Source organism: Chlorocebus sabaeus, chromosome 14 (assembly GCF_047675955.1).
Source record: "Chlorocebus sabaeus isolate Y175 chromosome 14, mChlSab1.0.hap1, whole genome shotgun sequence".
NCBI classification, from domain to species: domain Eukaryota; kingdom Metazoa; phylum Chordata; class Mammalia; order Primates; family Cercopithecidae; genus Chlorocebus; species Chlorocebus sabaeus.
In genome coordinates, this window is record NC_132917.1 from 31,334,397 (window position 1) to 31,357,178 (window position 22,782).

Sequence of the window (22,782 nt, forward strand, 5' to 3'; positions counted from 1 at the left end):
TGGGGTCAGTTTCCTTCATACTGTTCTTGTGGTAGAGAATAAGTCTCATGAGATCTGATGATGGTTTTATAAGGGGAAACTCCTTTCCTTGGTTCTCATTCTCTCTTGCCTGCCACTATGTAAGGCATGCTTTACACCTTCCACCATGATTATGAGGCTTCCCCAGCCACAAGGAACTGTGAGTCCATTAAACCTCTTTTTCTTTATAAATTACCCAATCTCAAGTATGTCTTTATCAGCAGCATGAAAATGGACTAATACAGCCACCAAGGCTTGGGACTTGCAACATCTGAAAGCCTGAGCTGTACGTTGACCCCTTATAGCCATGGCTGGAGCAACTGGGACACAGGCCACCAGATCCTGAGGCAGCACACAGCAGGGGGCCCCTGGGTGCAGCCCTGGAAACCATTTTTTCCTCCTAGATCTCTGGGCTGGTGATGGGAGGAGCTGCCACAAAGGTCTCTGACATGCCCTGGAGACATTTCCCCCATTGTCTTGGAGATTAACATCTGGCTTCTCATTACTCATTCAAATTTCTGCTGCCTGCTTGAATTTCTCCCCAGAAAATAAGGTTTTCTTTTCTATTGCATCATCAGGCTGCAAATTTTCCAAACTTTCCTGCTCTGCTTCCTCTTGAATGCTTTACTGCTTAGAAATTTCTTCCCCACGATGCCCTAAATCATCTCTCTCAAGATCAAAGTTCCACAGATCTCTCAGACAAGGGCAAAAGGCTGCCAGTCTCTTTGCTAAAATATAACAAGCATCACCTTTATTCCAGTTCCCAAAAAGCTCCTCATCTCCATCTGAGACCACCTTGGCCTGGGCCTTATTGTCCATATCACTATCAGCATTTTGGTCAAACACATTCAACAAGTCTCTGGGAAGTTCCAAACTTTCCCACATTTTCCTTTCTTCTTTTGAGCCCTCCAAACTATTTCAACCTCTGCCTGTCACCCAGTTCCAAAGTCACTTTCACATTTGTTGGGTATCTTAATAGCAGCACCCCACTCTACTGGTACCAATGTACTATATTAGTCTGTTCTCATGATACTGATAAAGACATACCTGAGACTGGGTATTTTATAAGGGAAAGAGGATTAATTGACTCACAGTTTTACATGACTGGGGAGGCCTGACAATCATGGCAGAAGGTGAATGAGGAACAGAGTAAAGTCTTACATGGCAGCAGGCAAGAGAGCTTGTGCAGAGGAACTCCCATTTATAAAACTGTCAGATCTTGTGAGACTTATTCACTACCATAAGAACAGTATGGGGGAAACTGCCCCCATGATTCAATTATCTCCACCTGGCCTTGCCTTGACATGAGGATTAATACAATTCAAGGTGAGATTTGGGTGGGAACACAGTCAAATCATATCAGTATCCAAAGGAAATAAAATTGATATGTTAAAGAGTTATCTGCACTCCCATTTTCAGCATTATTCATAATAGCCAAGATATGGAATCAAACTTAAGTTTTCATCAACACATGAATGGACAAAGAAATATGTTATATATACACAATGGAATATTATACAGCTTTTAAAAAGAAGGAAATTCTATCATTTGCAACAATATGGATGGTACTGGAAGACATTATTTTAAATAAAATAAACCAGACACAGAAAGACATATACCACACGATCTTACACATACGTGGAATCTAAAAAATTTAATCTCATAAAAACAGAGAGTAGAAGGGTGGTTACCTGAGGCTGAGGGTAAGAGGGAGAGAGGAAGAAAGGGAGGATGTTGATCAAAGGATACAAAGTTTTAGTTAGACTGGAAAAATAAGTTTTAGTAAACTGCATAGTGACCACAGTTAGTTGATAATGTGTGGTATATTTCAAAATTGCTTACCTAGATTTTTAATGTTCTCACCAAAAAAAGAGATAAATATGTGAGTTCATGGATACATTAATTACCTTAATTGAACATTTCTGTAATGTACACACAGATCAAAACATCACATTGTACCTGATAAATATACACAATTATTAGTGAATTAATAATTTTCCCCTCAATATTCTTAAGTGTGCAAAGAATCTGAATAAACATTTTTCAAAGCATATATACAAATGGCCAATAAATACATGAAAACATGCCCAGCATCATTAGTCATTAAGGGAATGCAAATCAAAATCACATTTAGAAACCACTTCACACTTCTCAGGATGGCTATAATCAAAAAGACAGACAATAACAAATGTTAACAAGGATATAGGAAAATTAGAACTCTCATACATTGTTAGTGGGGATGTAAAATGGTATAGCCACTTTGGGAAACAATTTGGCAGTTCCTCAAAAAGTTTAGAGTTACCACATGACCCAGCAATTCTATTTCTAAGTATGTACCACATTTTCTTTATCCAGGCTATCATTGATGGGCATTTAGGTTGATCTTTGCTATTGTGAATAGTGCCATAATGAACATACACACACGTGTCTTTATAATAGAATGATTTATATTCCTTTAGGCATATACCCAGTAATGAAATTTCTAAATCAAATGGTGTTTCTGTCTTTAGGTCTTTGAAGAATTGCCACACTGTCTTCCACAATGACTGAACTAATTTACACTCCCACCAACAGTGTAAAATTGCTTTCTTTTCTCCACAACCTCACCAGCATCTCTTATTTTGTGACTTTTTAGTAAAAGCCATTCAGAATGGTGTGAGGTGGTATCTCATAGTGGTTTTGATTTACATTTCTCTAATTATCAGTGATGAGCTTTTTTCATGAGATTGTTGGCTACATGTATGTCTTTTTTTGAAAAGTATCTGTCCATGTCCTTTGCCCACTTTTTTATGGGGTTGTTCATTTGTTTCTTATACATTTGTTTAAGTTCCTTGTACATGCTGGATATTAGACCTTTGTCAGATGTATAGTTCACAAAATATTTCTCCCATTCTTCAGGTTATCTGTTTATTCCATTGAGAGTTCCTTTTGCTGTGCAGAAGCTCTTTAGTTTAATTAGATCTCATTTGTCAATTTTTGCTTTTGTTACAATTGCCCTTGGCATCTTTGTCATGAAATCTTTGTCAGTGCCTATGTCCTGAATGGTATCGCTTATGTTGTCTTCCAGGTTTTTATAGTTTTGGGTTTTTCATTTAAGTCTTTAATCCATCTTGAGATGCAGAAAAGGTTTTTGATAAAATTCAACATCCCTTCATGTTAAAAACTCTCAATAAACTAGATACTGAAGGAACATACCTCAAAATAATAGCCATCTATGACAAACCCACAGCAAACATCATACTGAAATGAGCAAAAGCTGGAAGCATTCCCCTTGAAAACTGGCATAAGACAAGGATGCCCTCTCTCACCGTTCCTATTCAGCATAGTATTGGAATTTCTGGCCAGGGCAATCAGGCAGGAGAGAAATAAAGTACATTCAAATAGGAAGAGAGGAAGTCAAACTACCTTTGTTTGCAGATGACATTATTCTACATGTAGAAAACCCCATCATCTCGGCACAAAAGCTTCTTAACCTGATAAGCAACTTCGGCAAAGTCTCAGGATACAAAATCAATGTGCAAAAATCGCTAGCACTTATTTTTTTAATGTGATTTGCTTTATTGCGATATTTGCGTTATTGTGGTGGTCTGGAATTGAACCCACAATATCTCCAAGGTACCTACATTAGTATACCTACGTTAGTAATGCCTACATTAGTGTATACTTAGTATAATTGGTCTTTGTATTAATATGCAAATAGTATTGACACTTAAATGCTCTGAAAAGGTCTCTGTAGAGAACTCTTTGAGAACCGCTATCTAGAGGAAAGGATGGGCTGCATATCCACCAGGTAATTTTACATGCATATTTTATATATATTTATTTATTTCTATAAAACTGCTTGTGAATCCATGATCATCTCAAAATATAAAATTTAATTTAAAGAATCCATTATATTTACTGACCCTTAAAAAGATATATAAAAATTATATATAAATATAATTAATATGATATAAATTATATATAATATATATAATTTTTAAGGGTCAGATAGTAAATATAATGGATTTTTTAAATTAAATTTTATATTTTGAGACCATTATGGATTCATATGCATTTTAAAAAGTATTAGAAAGAGATCCTGTGCATTCTTTGCCTGGTTTGCCTCAACAGTAACATCTTCCAAAACTACAGTACAATAGCACAACCAGATTATTGACATTGATACAATCAAGATACAGAATAGTGTCATCACCACAAAGTTTCCTTGTTTTGCCTTCTCATAGTCACACCCACTTTACCCCTTTCCAATGCCCCTCATCTCCCATCTCTGACATCTGACACCCACAAATTATTAATCTGTTTCTATTTGTAAATTTTGTCATTTCAGTAAGATTATCTGAATGGAATCATGTGGTATGTAACCATTTGGGATTTTCAATCAGCATAATTCTTTGAGGATTCATCCATGTAGTATAAATATTTTGTTCATATTTATTGCTGAGTAGTATTCCATTACATGAATACCACACAGTTTGTTTATTAATTCATCCTTTGAAAGGCAGTTCAGTCAGGTTTTGGTTATTACAAGTAAGCTGCTATGAAGATTAATTTATAGTTTTTTGTGTGAATGTAAATTGTCAGTTTTCTGGGATATGTTTTTGTTTTGTTTTGTTTTGCTTTGTTTAAAGACATAGTCTCACTCTGTCACCCAGACTAGAGTGCAGTGGCATGATCATAGCTCACTACAACCTTGAATTCCTGGACTCAAGCCATCTGCCTGCCACAGCCTCTGATCTGGAGTAGCTAGAACTACAGGTATATACCACTATGCCTGGCTAATTTTTTAAAAATTATTTTTTGTAGAGGTAAGGTCTTGCTATGTTGGCCAAGCTGGTCTCAAACTCATGGCCTCAAGTGATTCTCCTCCCCCCGCCTTCCAAAGAGTTGGAATTACAGGCATGAGCCACTGTGCCCTGCCAGGTATGTAATTTTTTAATTTTTTGTTCAACTTTTATTTTAAATCAGGGGTACATGTACAGGATATGCATGTTTGTTACCTAAGTAAACAAATGCCACGGTGGTTTGCTGCACAGATTATCCCATCACCTAGGTATTACACCCAGCATCCATTAGATATTCTTCCTGATGCTCTCCCTCCCCTCACTCCAAACTCTGACAGGCCCCAGTGCATGTTGTTTTCCCCCATGTGTTCTCATCATTCAGCTCCCACTTATAAGTGAGAACACGCAGTATTTGGTTTTCTGTTTCTGTGTTAGTTTGCTGAGGATAATGGCTTCCACCTCCATCCATGTCCCTACACAGGACATGATCTCATTCCTCTCTCTGGCCACATAGTATTCCATATTGTATATATGTTCCACATTTTCTTCATTCAATCTATAATTGATGGGCATTTAGGTTGATTCCATGCCTTTTCTACTGTACATAGTGCTGCAAAAAGTTGTTGAGATACTTGAAGAAGTGGTAGTCAGTTGGCAAGAGGTCAGATGAATATGACAGAAGTAGTAAAAATTCGTAACCCAATTCATTCAACTTTTGAAGCATTGTTTGTGCAATGTGCAGTCGGGCATTGTCGTGGAGAAGAATTGGGCCCTTCCTATTGACCAATGTTGGCTGCAGGCATTGCAGTTTTTAGTGCATCTCATCAATTTGCTGAGCATACTTCTCAAATGTAATGGTTTTACCGGGATTCAGAAAGCTGTAGTAGATCAGACCAGCAGCCAACCACCATACAGTGAGCATGACCTTTTTTTGATATAAGTTTGGCTTTGGGAAGTGCTTTGGTACTTCTCAGTCCAACCACTGAGCTGATCATCACCAGTTGTCTAATAAAATCACACATCACAAGTTGATTGAGAATGATTCCTGGTAGCATAGAATAAGAGAAGATGATGCTTCAAAACAATATTTTTGATTTTCACTTAGCTCATGAGGTACCCACTTATCAAGCTTTTTCACCTCCTTTTTCACCTGCTTCAAATGCCAAATGAGTTCTTCAGCAACTTCTTGTGTAGTTGTAAGAGAATCAACTTCAATGATTGCTCTCAATTGGTCGTTGTCAACTTCTGATTGCTGGCCACTATGCTCCTCATATTCAAAGCTCTCCTCTCCTTTGCAAAACTTCTTGAACCACCACTTCACTGTACACTCATTAACCATTCCTGGGCCAAAGGTGTTGTTGACGTTGCAAGTTGTCTACAGTGCTTTAAAACCCATTTTGAACTCGAATAAGAAAATCGCTCGAGTTTGCTTTTTGTCTAACATCCTTTCCATGCTCTAAGATAAATATAAAATAAACAGCAAGTAATAAGTCATTTGCAAAAAAAAAAAAGCAAGAAATGTGCATTAAAATAATATATAACATAACCACATTTACTTAGGAATGTATTCCAATATCAAATGCAAATTTCAACAATGCAAAAACCTTAATTATGTTTCCACCATCTCAGCCTCAGCCCAGTTCTGTGCCCTTGCTGGAGAGGTCCTGCAGTCATTTGCAGGAGAAGAGGCACTCTGGTTTTTGCGGTTTTAGTGTTTTTGCATCTATTATTTCTCATCTTTGTGGGCTTATCTACCTTTGATTTTTGAGAGTGCTGACCTTTGAATTGGGATTTTCTGGAGTCTCCTATGTTGAAAAGGAGTGGTGAGAGAGGGCCTCCTTGTCTTGGGCCACTTTTCAAGGGGAATGTTTTCAGGTTTTATCCATTTAGTATGGTGTTGGCTGTGGGTTTGTCATTTACAGCTTTTATTATTTAGAGGTATGTTCCTTCAATATCTACTTTAGTAAGAGTTTTTAACATGAAGCGATGTTGAATTTTATTGAAGCCCTTTTCTGCATCAATTGAGATAATCATGTGGTTTTTGCCTTTAGTTCTGTTTACGTGATAAATAACATTGATTAATTTGCATGTGTTGAACCAACCTTACATCCAGTGATGAAGCTAAGTTGATCATGTTGGATAAGCTTCGTGATGGGCTGCTAGATTTTGTTTGCCAGTATTTTATTGAGGATTTTTGCATCAACATTCATTAAGGATATTGGCCTGAAATTTTCTTTTTTTGTTGTTTTTGTTTTTTCTTATTTTAATTTTTGTAGGTACATAATAGGTGTATATATTTATGGGGCACATGAGATGCTTTGATACAGGCATGGAATGCATAATCACATCACATAAAACAGGGGTAGCCACCATGTCAAACATTTATCCCTTGTGTTACAAACAATCCAATTACACTCTTTTAGTTACTTTAAAATGTACAATTAAATTATTGTTGACTATACTCACCCTGTTGTGCCAGCAAATACTAGGTCTTATTCATCCTTTCTAACTGTTTTTTTTTTTTTTCACTTTTTAAATTAATTAATTTATTATTACTATTATTTTTAATTGTACTTCAAGTTCTAGGGTACATGTGCACAACATGCAGGTTTGTTACATATGTATACATGTGCCATGTTGGTGTGCTGCACTCATTAACTTGTCATTTACATTAGGTATTAGAAGCCATGGGTCATGGAAGAACCATGGAACCCAGTGACTAGTGTTTAGCTCAATTAGGATGAAACTTCTCCATGGGTAGATGGTTAGTGCTTACTATTCAGCGTCTTGTAGATTGACATTGGGGGCAGTGTTGTCCTGTATTGTTCTGGCCAAGCACCACCCTAGCTTAAACAAGGTTCACCAATAAGTTTTTAATTTGGTTTGATACTGAGAAAAAAGTCATACATTTAAGAACATTTTATAACACTCAAACACTGATGCCTTCCTATCAAAAATCCTTAACCCAGGAACCCGCAGATGGCCCAAATGCATTCAATCTGTAGCGGCAACTGCTTTGCTAACAGAAGAAAGTAGAAAAGTAACTTTTCGAGGAAACCTCATTGTGAGCACACCTCACCAGTTCAGAATTACTCTAAGTCAGAAAAGCAAAAAGGTAGCTTACTAACTCAAAAATCTTAAAGTATGGGGCTATTCTGTTAGAAAAAGGTGATTTAACATTAACCACTGAAAATTCCCTTAACCCAGCAGATTTCCTAACAGGGGATTTAAATCTTAATTACCATACAAAGGTCTGACCAGACCTAGAAGGAACTCCCTTCAGAATAGAAGGATAGATGGTTCCTCCCAGGTGATTGAGGAAAAATCACAATGGGTGTTCAGTAATTGATAGGGAGACTCTTTTGGAAGCAGAGTTATGAGAATTGCCTAATAATTGGTCCGCCATAACTGAGGCCGGAGAGTTTGGTGATCTCTGGTATCTCAGTCAGGTCAATTGATAGGATGACAACAGAGGAAAGAGAACAATTCCCCACAGGCCATCAAGCAGTTCCCAGTGTAGACCCTCATTGGGATGCAGAACCAGAACATGGAGATTGGTTTTGCAGGCATTTACTGACTTGCGTGCTAGAAGGACTAAGGAAAACTAGGAAGAAGCCTATAAATTATTCAATGATGCCCACTATAACACAGGGAAAGGAAGAAAATCCTACTGCCTTTCTGCAGAGACTAAGGGAGGCACTGAGGAAGCATACCTCTCTGTCACCTGACTCTATTGAAGGCCAACTAATCTTAAAGGATGAGTTTATCACTCAGTCAGCTGCAGACATTTAAATAAAAACTTCAAAAGTCTGACTTAGGCCCGGAACAAAACTTAGAAACCCTATTGAACTTGGCAACCTCAGGTTTTTTATAATAGAGATCAGGAGGAACAGGCGGAATGGGACAAACAAGATAAGAAAAAGGCCACTGCTTGAATTATGGCCCTCAGGCAAGTGGACTTTGGAGGCTCTGGAACACGGAAAGTCTGGGCAAATCGAATGCCTAATAGGGCTTGCTTTCAGTGCGGTCTACAAGGACGCTTTACAAAAGATTGTCCAAATAGAAATAAGCCACCCCCTCATCCATGCCCCTTATGTCAAGGGAATCACTGGAAGGCCCACTGCCCCAGGGGATGGAGGTCCTCTGAGTCAGAAGCCACTAACCAGATGACCCAGCAGCAGGACTGAGGGTGCCCAGGGCAAGTGCCAGCCCATGCCATCACCCTCACAGAGCCCCAGGTATGCTTGAGCATTGACAGCCAGGATGTTAACTGTCTCCTGGACACTGGCACGGCCTTCTCAGTCTTACTCTCCTGTCCTGGACAGCTGTCCTCCAGATCTGTCACTATCCGAGGGGTCCTAGGACAGGCAGTCACTAGATACTTCTCCCAGTCACTAAGTTGTGACTGAGGAATTTTACTCTTTTCACATGCCTTTCTAATTATACCTGAAAGCCCCACTCCTTTGTTAGGGAGAGACATCCTAGGAAAAGCAGGGGCCATTATACACTAGAATTAGAAGGAAAAAGGGTAAATATATATATACAGACTCTAAGTATGCTTACCTAGTCCTCCATGCCCACGCAGCAATATGGAGAGAAAGGGAATTCCTAACTTCCAAAGGAACACCTATCAAACTTCAGGAAGCCATCAGGAGATTATTATTGGCTGTACAGGAACCTAAAGATGTGGCAGTCTTACACTGCCAGGGTCATCAGAAAGGAAAGGAAAGAAGAAATAGAAGGGAACTGCCAAGCGGATATTGAAGCCAAAAGAGCCGCAAGGTGGGACCCTCCATTAGAAATGCTTATCGAAGGACCCCTAATATGGGGTAATCCTCTCCAGGAAACCAAGCCCTAGTGCTCAACAGAAGAAATAGAATGGGAACCTCATGAGGACATAGTTTCCTCTCCTCAGGATGGCTAGCCACTGAAAAAGGAAAAATACTTTTGCCTGCAGCTAACCAATAGAAATTACTTAAAACCCTTCACCAAACCTTTCACTTAGGCATTGATAGCACCCATCTGATGGCCAAATTATTATTTACTGGACCAGGCCTTTTCAAAACTATCAAGCAGATAGTCAGGGCCTGTGAAGTGTGCCAAAGAAATAATCCCCTGCACTGCAGGTCATACATTTCAATCTTTAACCTCCTTGTTAAGTTTGTCTCTTCCAGAATCAAAGCTGTAAAACTGCAAATCGTTCTTCAAATGGAGCCCCAGGTGCAGTCCATGACTAAGATCTACTGCAGACCCCTGGACCAGCCTGCTAGCCCACGGTCCGATGTTGATGACATTGAAGGCACCCCTCCTAAGGAAATCTCAATGGCACAAGCCCTGCTATGCCTCAATTCAGCAGGAAGCAGTTAAGAGCGGTTGTCAGCCAACCTCCCCAACAGCAGTTGGGTTTTCCTGTTGAGAGGCAGTACTGAGAGACAGGACTAGCTGGATTTTCTAGGCTGACTGAGAATCCCTAAGCCTAGCTGGGAAGGTGACTGCATCCACTTTTAAACATGGGGCTTGAAACTTAGCTCACACCCGACCAATCAGGTAGTAAAGAGAGCTCACTAAAATGCTAATTAGGCAAAAACAGGAGGTAAAGAAATAGCCAATCATCTATCGCCTGAGAGCACAGGGGGAGGGACAATGATTGGGATATAAACCCAGGCATTCAAGCCGGCAACAGAAACCCCCTTTGGGTCCCCTCCCATTTTATGGGAGCTCTGTTTTCACTCTATTCAATCTTGCAACTGCAAAAAAATACATATATATATATATATATATATATATATATATATATATGTTTAATGGATGTGCTAGAAATAAAACACATGATAAAAGAGACGAAGAACTGTTTTGACAGACTTTTTAATAGACTGGACAGTTTTAAGAAAAGAATCACTGAACTTGAAGACAGGCCAAAAGAAGTTACACTGAAACACAAAGAAAGAAAAAAGGTTTAAAAAAGGTAGAGAGACAAAATAGAGCATCTAAAGCTGTGGAATAATATCAAATGTGTTAATATATGTGTAACTGTAATCCTAGAGAGAGAAAACATAGAGGATGGAGGGGCATATCTGAAGAGACAGTGGTCAAGAATTTTGAAGAAATATTAAAAGACACTAAACCTCACCTCCAATAAGCTCAGAGAACCCGAATCAAAACAAATACCAAACACACACACACAAACACAGACATCATGTTTAAACTTATTTTTTAAAACTCAGAATAATATTTACTTCTTATTTTTTATAGAGGATATATATGTATACATACATATAATGTATTGTCTTTACCATTTTTAAGGGTACAGTTTAGTGGTAACAAATACATTCATATTCTTTTATTTCCTTTTATCCTTGTCTACTCCCTTCCCTTCCAAGCCTCTGGTAACCACCAATCTACTCTCTATCTTCATGAGTTCTACTTTTTTAGCTCCCACATACAAATGAGATCATGCAATATTTGTTTTTCTTTGTTTGGCTTATTTCACTTAACATAAAGACCTCCATTTCCATTCATGTTACTGCAAATGACAGGATTTCCTTCTTTTTTATGGTTGAATAATATTCCATTGAGTATATGTAGCACATTTTCTTCATCACTCATTCACTGATGGACACTGGTTGAATCTGTATTTTGGATAGTGTGAATAGTGCTGCAATAAACATGAGAGTGTAGCTATCTCTTTGATACACTGATTTCCTATCTTACAGATAAGACCCCAGTAGTGGAATTGCTGGATCATATGATAGCTCTATTTCCAGTTTTTTAAGGAACTTCCAAAGTGTTCTCCATAGTGTCTGTACTAATTTACGTTCCTACCAACAATGTATGAGGGTTCCCCTTTCCCCTTTCCCCTTTCTCCATATCCTTGCTAGCATATGTTATTGCCACTTATTGATACGAGTCATTTTAACTGGGATTACATAATGTCACATTGTGGTTTTGATTTGCATTTCTCTGATGATAGGTGATGTTAAGCATTTTTATATGCCTGTTGGCCATTTGTATATCTTCTTTTGAGAAATGTCTATTCAGAACTTTTGCCCTTCTTTAATTGGATTATTAGATTTTATTCCTACAGAGTTGTTTGAGTTCCTTATATAATCTTGTTATTAATCCCTTGGCAGATGGAGAGCTGCAAATATTTTCTCTCATTTTGTGGATTGTTTCTTCACTTTGTTGATTGCTCCCTTTACTTTGTAGAAGTGTTTTAGCTTTACATAATTCCAATTGTTTATTTTTACTTTGGTTGCTTGTACTTTTGAGGAGTTATGCCAAAAAAACTTTGCCCAGACCAATGTCCTGGAGCATTTCTCCATTATTTTCTTCTAGTAGTTTCATAGTTTCAGATCTTATATGTAAGTCTTTAATACATTTTTATTTAAATGTTGTGTATGCTGAGAGATAGAGGTGTAGTTTTTCTTTTTCATATAGTTTTCATAACACAATTTATTGAAAAGGCTTTTCTTTTCCCATTTTATGTTCTTGGTACTCTTGTCAAAGATGAGTTAATTGTAAATGAATGGATTTATAGCTGGATACCGTATTCTGTTCCATTGGTCTAGGAGTCTATTTTTATGCCAATTCTTTGATGTTACTATAGCTTTGTAGCAAAGTTTGAAGTCAAGTAGTGTAATGCTTCTAGCTTTGCCATTTTTGCTCAGGATTGCTTTGTCTATTCAGCAACTTTTGTGATTCCATATAAATTTTAGGATTTTTTTTTTCTATTTCTGTGAAGAATGTAATTTTTTATAGAGATTGCATTGAATCTGTATATTTCTTTGGGTACTATTATCATTTTACACTATTATTTCTTCCAATCCAAAAGCATTGACTAGCTTTCAATTTTTGTGTCTTTTTCTATTTCTTTCATCAGAGTTTTATGGTTGTCCTTACATAGATATTTCACTTATTTGGCTAGACTGATTCGTAGTTATTTTATATTTTTATAGCTATTGTAAATCAGGTTGTGTTCTTTTTTTTTCAGATTATTCACAGTTGGCATATAAATGCTACTGATTTTTGTACATTGATTTTGTATCCTGCAACTTTACTGAATTATGAACAACTATATGCCAACAAAACAAGGCTAATATGACTCCTTTCTTCCAAATCAGATGCCCTTTATTTCTTTCTCTTGTCTAATTGCTCTGGCAAGGACTTCTACTATTATGTTGAATAATGGCAGTGAAAGTGGACATCCTTGTCTTGTTCCAGTCTTTAGAGGAAAGGTCTTCATATTTTTCCCCACGAGTATGATGGTAGCTGTGGGTTTGTTGTATGTGGTCTTTTTTAAAGGTATGTCCCTCCTATACTCATGTTGATGAGGCTTTTTATCATGAAGGGGTGCTGAATTTTATCAAATGCTTTTTCAGGTTCTATTGAAATAATCATATGGTTTTTGTTCTGGATTCTGTAATGTGAAGTATTATATTTACTGATTTGCATATGTTGAACTAACCTTCTATCTCTGGAGCAAATCCTATTTGATCACGGTAAATGACCTTTTTAATATGTTGTTGAATTAAGTTTGCTAGCATTTTGTTGAGGATTTTTGCATCTGTGTTCATCAGGGATATTGCCTCTATTTTTTTTTTTTTATTATTGTATCTTTATCTGGTTTCAGTGTCAGGATAATTCCGGCCTCAAAAATGAGTTTGGAAGTATTTCCTTCTTTTCCATTTTTTTGAAGAGTTTGAATAGAACTGGTAGTAGTTCTTCTTTAAATGTTTGGTAAAATTAAGCAGTGAAGTCATCTGTTCTTGGGTTTTTCTTTGATGAGAGATTTTTTTACTATGGCTTAGATCTCATTACTTGTAATTTGTTTTTAGAGGTTTTTTGTTTTGTTTTGTTGAGACGGAGTCTCCCTCTGTAGCCCAGGCTGGAGTGCAGTGGCGTGATTTCTGCTCACTGCAAGCTCTGCCTCCCTCCCGGGTTCATACCATTCTCCTGCCTCAGCCTCCCGAGTAGCTGGGACCACAGGCGCCCGCCACCACACCCGGCTTTTTTTTTGTATTTTTAGTAGCGACGGGGTTTCACCGTGTTGGCCAGGATGGTCTCGATCTCCTGATCTCGTTATCCACCTGCCTCAGCCTCCCAAAGTGTTGAGATTACAGGCATGAGCCACCATGCACAGCCTATTAAGGTTTTCTATTTCATCATTATTCAGTCATGGTAAGTTGTATATGTCCAGGAATTTATCCATTTCCTCTAGGTTTTCCAATTTGTTGGTTTGTAGTGGTTCATAATAGTCTCATTAAAGAATAATGACACTTTGCACTTCTGAGGTCTCATTTGTTATGAGGTAGGAGATCAGCAGGGTTTGTTTTCTCAACACTGGTCATGACCCTGCTAATAAAAACAGGTTGTAGCAAAGAAGCCACCCAAAAACAGGTAGGACTCAGTATTACAACATATTTTCATAAGACATTCCCACCAGCAACAGTTTATATCATGGCAACAACCTGGAAGTCAGCTTTTATGGTTCTAGGAACTCCCTGCCCCTTGTCCAGAAAGTTTGTAAATAATTCGCCCCTTAATTAGTATATAATTAGTAGTAGGTGTAAATATAGCTAGCCTTCAATCTGAGTGCTACTCTGCCTATGGGATATCCCTAACCTGTTTATGAAGCTGCCATTTTTCTATACACTGTTGCTCAAATAAACTTGCTTTGTTTCACCCTCAGCTCACTCTTGAATTCTGTCCTGAGTAAAACCAAGAACCCTCCCAAGCTGAGCCCCAGTCTTGGGGTTTGACTGCATCAGTTATGTTTTCTTTATTATTTCTGATTTTATTCATTTAAGTCTTCTCTCTTCTCTTTTTTCTTAGTCTAGCTAAGGGTTTGTTAATTTTATTTTCTAAAAATACAAATTTTTATTGCATTGATCTGTAATTTTTGCCTCCATTTCATTTATATCTGCTCTGATCTTTATTATCTGTTTCCTTCTACTAATTTGGGGTTTGGTTTATTCTTCCTTTTCTAGTTCATTGAGATGCATCATTAGGTTATTTGAAGTCTTTCTACTTTTTTGATGTAAGCATTTATTGCTATAAACTTCCCTGTTAGTACTGCTTTTGCTGTATGCCATAGATTTTGATATGTTGTATTTTCATTTTTATTTATTTCAAGAAATTTTTAAATTTTCTGCTTAATTTCTTTATTAATCCATTGCTCATTCAGGATCAGGTTGTTTGATATCCATTTGTTTGTGTCTTTTCAGAGGTTCTTCTTGTTTTTGTTTTCTAGTTTTATTTCATTGTAGTCAGGAAGGTCACTTGATATGATTTCTGTTTTTAAATTCGTTTAGACTTGTTTTGTGGTCTAAGATATGGCCTATTCTGGAGACTGTTCCATGTGCTAATTAAAAGAATGTGTATTCTACAGCAGTTGGATGAAATGTTCTGTAAATATCAGTTAGGTTTACTAGGTTTAGTATGTAGTTTAATGTTTCTTTGTTGATTTTCTGTCTGGATGATCTGTCCATTAGTGACAGTGGGGTGTTAAAGTCTCCTATCATTATTGTATTCCACTCTATTTCTCCTTTTAAATCTATTAATGTTTACTTTATATACTAGGAACTCTTTTGTTGGGTGCATAGATATTTACAATTGTTACATCCGTTTGCTGTATTGACCACTTTATCACTGGGTAGTGACTTTTTTGTCTTTTTGTATAGTCTCTGATTTGTAGTGTATTTTATCTACATATAGCTATTTCTTCTCTCTTTTTTTTTTCAAGTTGCATAGAATATTTGTTCCACCCTTTTACTTTCAGCCTATGTGTGTCTTTATAGGTGACTAGGGTTCTTGAATACAGTATATAATTGGGTCTTGCTTTTTTGTCCATTGAGTCACTCTGTGCCTTTGAATTAGAGAATTGAGGCCATTTATATTAAATGTTATTACTGATAAGTAAGGTCTTGCTACTGCCGTTTTGTTGCCTGTTTTTTGGTTGTTTTGAGACATCTCTTTCCCTCCCTTCTTTTCTTACTATCTTCCTTTGTGGTTAAGTGGGAGTATCTTTTAGTTTGTTCCTTTTTATTTTTGTGAATCTATTATAGGCTTTTGCATCGCAGCTACCATGAGGCTATTTTTTAAAATCTTATAGAAAGTTATTTTAAAAAGATGACAACTTATCTTAGATCACAAACAAAAGAATAGAAACACAGGCAAAGACAAACACACAAAAAAATTCTATGCTTTAACTGCATCCCCACCCAACTCCCATATTTTTACTTTTAGTTGTCTCAATTTACGTATTATTATATTACCTGTATCTTAACAGGTTGCTGTAGCTATTATTGTTTTTGATAGATTAATCTTTTGGGCTTCATACTACAGTTATGAGGAATTGCATACTACAAAAACAATGATAGAGTATTCTGAGTTTGTCTATGTACTTAATTTTACTAATGGGCTTTATACCTAGAAAAGTTTCCTTTCACATGTTAGTATTTTTATTTTCTTTCAGATTGAAGAACTCCCTTTAGTATTTTTTTTTTTACAAGAAAGGATTAGTGGTGCTGAATTTTCTCAGCTTCTGTTTGTCTAGGAAAGAGTTTATCTCTCCTTCATATTTGAATTATAATTTTGCTGGATACAATATTCTCTCATGGCAGTTTCTTTTTTCTTTGAGCACCCTAAAATGTTGTTCCAGTCCCTCCTGGCCTGTATGTTTCTATTTAAAAGCCTGTTGCAAGACAAATTGGAACTCCTTTAGATGTTATTTGCATCTTTTCCTTTGTTGCTTTTAGAATCTTCTCTTTGTCCTTGACATTTGAGAATCTGATTGTTGTATGTTGGGGATAGCCTTATTTTGGGTTGAATCTGTTTACTGTTCTAAGATCTTCCTATACCTTGATATTTATATTTTTAATTTTGGAAAGTTTTCTATTATTTGTTTAAATAAGCTTTCTTCCCCTTGTTCTTGTTCAGATGCCTCTGGAACACTACTAATTCTTAGATTTGGTCTTTTAAGGTAATTTTTTAATATCTTGCAGGCAGTCTTTGCTCCTTTTCATTCTTTTTTCTTTTTTCTCCTATGACTGTGTATTTTCTAATAGCAGGTCTTTGAGCTCATTCATTGTTTCTTTTGCTTAGTTCATTTTGCTATTTAGAGCCTATAAGGAGTTCTTCAGTTCAGCATATGCATTTCTCAGTTGTCAGCTTTCTGTGTTTTTTTTTTTAATTCTTTGTTCAATTTTTCTGATACATTTTTGAACTGCTTTTCTGTGTTATCTTAAAGATCACCAAGTTTATTTAAAATTGCTATTTTGAACTCTTGTTCAGAGAGCTTACAAATCACCTTCTTGTTAGGGTCAGTCACTGGATTTTTTCTTTGTCCTTTTGGGGAGTTTGTGGTTCCTTGTTACTGTTTCTTGGGAGTTTTTAATCTATGTCTTTGCATTTTAGGATTAGTTATTAATTCTCTGACTGACTTGCTTTGGTTTTCATTTAGTATATTTGTTTAGTAAACCTTTACCACTACGTCTCTGCCTCCTTTTCAGCTCTAGATAGTACCATAAGCCCACGTTTGCCACGGCTCTATTAAATACTTGAAGCATTGCCTGTTCCAAATAGGGGAGGTCCCAAAGGGATTATTTGGCAGCGTGGAAAGGCTGGCCAGGGGTTCATGCTCAGGGACCTGTGAACCATACCTACTACAGCATAATGCCACTAAACAGCCACTCCGATTTGTTGTCTCCTTTGGCCAAGTTGCAAAGCAGAGTCTCCAGGGTTGGGGATGGTAGTCCCACCTGCCGGCTTTGTCTCTGCCTGTCCTCAGAGATATTTCTCTTTGAGGCACTCCTGTGGTTTAAGGCAAAAAAAAAAAAAAAAAAAAAAAAAAAAAAAGTCTCCTGCCAGGGAACCCAAGAAGGTGGAAAAGATCATTGGTTACCTCAATTTCACTTCTTCCAGTGAAGAAAGTGTGAGTTAGGTGGAGATTTTCTGTGTGTTGGTGCTGAGCAGAATGTGGGGAAGGGTGACGCAAATGTAAAAGTCTTATTCTTCTCCTCCCATCTACTCATTTTTCCACTATTCTATGGCCCTGGGAACTGTCTCATCCTCATATTTGAGTTTTAGGTTGTTGCTGGTAAAAATCTCAGTGTTGTATATTTGTTTTTAGTTTTCTATGACAGGGAGCAAAGCCAACTTTCTATACCACCATTTCGGAAGAAGACCCTCTATATTTAAACTTCTGAAGACCAAAATTGCAGATGAAATATCAAAGACATACAGAGTAAAAAAAATCATTAGAAAGAGAGGAACAGACTTCTTGTCAGAAACTGTGCAAGCAAGATGATGGAGTGACATCTTTAAAGCATGTAAGGAAAATATTGTTAGTCATAATTCTATGTGCAGTAATAGTATCTTTGAAAAATGAGGGTAAAATAATTTTTCAGTCTTTCAAAAGCTGAGACAATTCATTTCTGGCAGGCTTACATTACAAGAAATAGTAAAGGAAGTTCTTCAGGCATAAAGAATGTTATACAAGACATAAACTTGTGAATATCCTTTACAATATCTCTTAAAAAATCCTCAACAACATATTAACAAATCAAATACAGAGATATATTTAAAAGGTAATAGATTATGAACACGTGGTATTATTCCCAAGCTAGAAAGGTTGGCTCTACATTTGAAAATCTATTAATGTAATTCACAGATTAAAAGAGTAAAGAGAAAAGCTAAATAATCATTTCAATGAACACAGAAAAAGTTTGGACAAAATTCAAGATCCATTCCTGGGGGGAATAAACAACACTCTTTGGATCACTTAACGTTGTTAAAATATCACTTAACTTCCAATTAATCTATAGATTCAGTGCAATCTCAATCAAAATCTCAACAGGATTTTCAGTAGAATTATTAAGCTTCTAAGCTTATATGGAAAAGCAAAGCAATTACAATAGTCAAAATAAGTTTGAAAAAAATAATAAAGTTAAAGGACTCACACAAGCTGATTTTAAGACATATTAAAAAGATATCACAATAAAGGCAACATGGTATTGGTGAAAAGATAGAAACATAGACTACTGTAACAAAATACAGCCCAGAAATAGATTCACAAATGTGATCAACTGAGATAGACAAAGGCTTAAAGGTAATTCAATTGAGAAAGTCTTCAATAAATAGTGTGGAAAAATGAGATGTCCATATACCAAACACATGAATTTTTACCTATAATTCACATCATACACAAAAATTAATTCAAAGTGGATCATAGAGTTAAATTTAAAACATGAAACTATAAAACTTCAAGAAGAAAACGTAGGAGACAATTTTTTTGACCTTTCTGACCAAGTACTTTTTGACCAAGTCCTTGCATCTGAATCTATAGACAACTCTTGCAACTCAATATTAAAAAGACAAAAACCCCATTAAAATATAGGTGAAATACTTGAACAAGCACTTCACAAAAGAAGATATAAAAATAGCTCATAATCAAAAAAGTTATCAATATCATTAGTCATCAGATAAGCTAAAATTAAAACCACTACATAATGCCATTACACATTTACTAGAATGTCTGAAAATAAAAAGAATAACACCAAAATTGTTAACAAAAATGTAGACAGTTTTATACAGTTAAGTATACACCTACCTTATGATCTGACAATTCAATGCCAAGGTAGTCTTCCCCCCAAAAATGAAAAGTCCACAAACATACTCATATAAGGAAGTATGTAGAAACTTTAGTAATAATAACCTAAAACTATCAAACAACCCAAATGTCCACTAAGAGGAGAATAGACTCCAAAAATTGGATTCTATATATTCCAACAACTGAGCCAAACTACTACTCAGACAAAAAGCGACTACTACTGATACTATTGACACATGCAAAATCATGGATTTATCCCATAGACATTATGCTATGTATGCAAAAAAGTATGTATTAAATGCTTCCACGTATATAATGTTCCAAAGAAGGTAAAATTAACCTATGGTGAAAAAAATATCAGAAAAATAGTTATCTGGGCAGGAGGGACACTGCATGGGAAGGGACATGGAAATCTTTCTGGCATGATAAAAACATTCTGTATCTTGATACAGGTTTGAGTTACATAAGTGCATGCATTCATAAAAACTCATCAAATAGTCCTCTTAAGATTTGCGTATTTCATTATATATGAAATTTACCTCAAAGAAATTGGCAAATTTTAATATAATTGTTATATTTGCTTTGCACAGAAGTATGGATTAGAGATTATCAAACTACTCCTAGTGTCTTCTTGGTTTGAGCAAATGTATAAATATATTCAAGACAATTCGAATCAGTTTTCTCATTGTTAAAGAAATTACAAATATGGAAAAAGAGGAGATGAAAATGTATTATGCAATGTTGGATTAGAACAGTCAGCATGAACATGAATGATTTTTATATAGATAGATAAATAGGCAAATAAATATAGATATGTGTGTACTTATTTATATATCTGTGTATTTTTTTAGCTTTGTCTCTTGAGGGGGCGTAGGACCAATGACACACCAGAGCTCTGTGCACACACAGTACCTGGATCTTTATTTCTAAATAGCATCTTCCACCAAAAGGAACTAATGCATGTAGAGAAAAGGCTAATTTCAGGACAGGGGCAGAAAAAATATAGATAATGAACACAGAACATCTTCCTGTGGCAGAAGGTAAAGAAGTATTCACAGAATGATGTGAAAAAGATACAAGAGTCTACCGCCGGTTAAATCTGGGGAAATTTGAGCCTCAAAACAAGTAATTGTGATAAGCAATTATAATCCACTGAGTAAAGTAAAATCCATGTGACCATGCTGATATGAATACATATTTCAACAGTCAATAAATGAGGAGAGGAACACTTCCTTACAATAGAATAGCAACTAATATTTATAGAAAGAGAGAATTGGAAAATCATCAATAGTTGCTAAAAATCCACATGTGAAAGCATTCTAAAGAGCTGAATATTCAAATAGCCTTAAAGAATCTTCCATAATCAATTTATTAATCGTAGGGGAAGATAGTAACTTCACAGTGGAGGAATGTTATGGGCTCAACTGAGTGATTAAAATTAAATTGCCAAATGTTGGGATAAGCAGACTGATATTGCTGCAACATCACTTCTGTGCTAATCCTGCAAAAATAAAAATACCAAAGTAATATGTAATAACAAGAAAACATCAGGCAAACTCAAGTTGAGAGACTATAAAATAACTAACCCGCACTCTTCAAAAATGTCAAGGTGAGAAAAGACAAAGAAAGCCTGAGATATTGTTCCAGTTAAATGACCAGAGAACCAGGACCCAAAAATGTGATGCACAATCCAGGACTGGATTTTGAGCCAGGACAGATGGAGGAAGAAGAGGAATACCTATAACGTGCCAGTCCTCAACCTTTTTGGCACCAGGAACCTATTTCATGGAAGCAATTTTTTGGCAGTGGGTGACGGTGGGGCTAGATAGATTCTCATAAGGTGCACACAACCTGGATCCCTCACATGTGCAGTTCACAATAGGGTTCTTGCTCCTATGAGAATCTAATGCGGCAGCTGATCTGACAGGAGGCAGAGCTCAGGCGGTGATGCTCTCTGGCCTGCGGCTCACCTCCTGCTTTGTGGCCCGGTTCCTAACAGGCCAGGACCCGTACCAGTCCACAGCCTGTGGATTGAGAACCCTTGATATAAAGGACATATTGGAAACAATTGACAAAATTCAAATATTGACTGCTGATTACATCATCATAATCCATAAGTGTTAAACTTCCTTATTTGTATCATACTGATTATGAGAGAGAATGTATTTATTCCTAGGAAATACACACTGAAGCATTAAAGGACAGAGAGGTGTGATGTCTTCACATTTCTCTAAAATGGTTCAGGAAAAATTAATTTTCAAAAATAATATGTCCACATTCATACCATAAAGCAAGATTATTAATTTATGTCAAAACTGAGTTAATGTGTTTAGTTGTTAACAACTTATTCTTTTCTGAAGATACAAGTGGCATGCCTACGGTCATTGCAATTTCGAGAAACAGATACAACTTGTTTTGTGTCAGCTATAACCCTAATTCTGGCATCACACTTGTTTCGCTATTAACACATACCACAATATTTTGAGCCACGTGTCTCAAGCTTTGAAGACAAGCCTCTACTTTAAAAGGTCATCTGGTGGGGATGGTTAATGAGTATTTAAAAAAAAGTTAGAAAAAGTGAATAAGACCTACTGTTTGATAGCACAACAGGGTGACTACAGTCAATAGCAAGTTAACTCTAAAATAACTTAAAAAGAGAGTTTGCAACTCAATGGATAAATGCTTGAGGGGATGGATACCCCATTCTCCATGATGTGATTATTTCACATTGCATGCCTGTATCAAAACATTTTCTGTACCCCATAAATATATACACCTACTATGTACCCATAAAAATTAAAACTTTTAAAAAAGTTTAAAACTAAACGGTCATCTACTTGTTATTTTTCTGACATATGTAAATTTGATTCTTGTTAGTTCAATTTGTGTCGAGCTAAAACTAGAAACTATCTTTTATTTGTAGAAATGAAAGAAAAATGAAAGTTTGTGTTCATCCTGGTTTTCAAAAAGTTAGAAATGTTCATTACAATTACCTCCCCAAAGTGTTCTAGGGAGGATTTAATGGGATACTCTAAAGTTTTCAACATAATTCTTGAATAATATGAGTTTCTCAATAAACATTAGTTTTTATTATCTTTATATCAGCAGCACCTACCTAGCACCTGAGATAAAATAGATATTGAATGAAAGAGCAAATGTGCAATTCATTGATATGTATAGGTGTGTGTGTACATGTGTGTGGCTCATGTATAGAATTCATGCACATATAAAGCATATTCACCTGACTACACACACACAGGTGGCCTTCTTTACCATGGGGTACCTTCCTGCATAAGGGGGCTCCATCTTGAGGCCATGTCTATCCCGCCTACCTCATTAGTTTCCTTCCACTACACTGAAATCACTTGCAAC

At 36.3% G+C, this 22,782-nt stretch overlaps 1 protein-coding gene across 6 annotated transcripts in view; it reads right to left on the reverse strand.

The window, feature by feature from the left end:
• Positions 1-22,782, reverse strand: part of SRD5A2 (steroid 5 alpha-reductase 2) — a 284,751-nt gene that overhangs the window by 94,370 nt on the left and 167,599 nt on the right. For 5 of the 6 annotated variants that reach the window (XR_012095257.1, XR_012095258.1, XR_012095254.1 and 2 more), the window contains one exon: positions 4,042-6,258. The exons of the other annotated variant lie outside the window; for it this stretch is intronic. The gene's annotated coding sequence lies outside the window, so the exon portion shown is untranslated. Of the gene's footprint in view, positions 1-4,041; positions 6,259-22,782 lie in introns of those variants that run through there. 6 annotated transcript variants of the gene reach the window in all.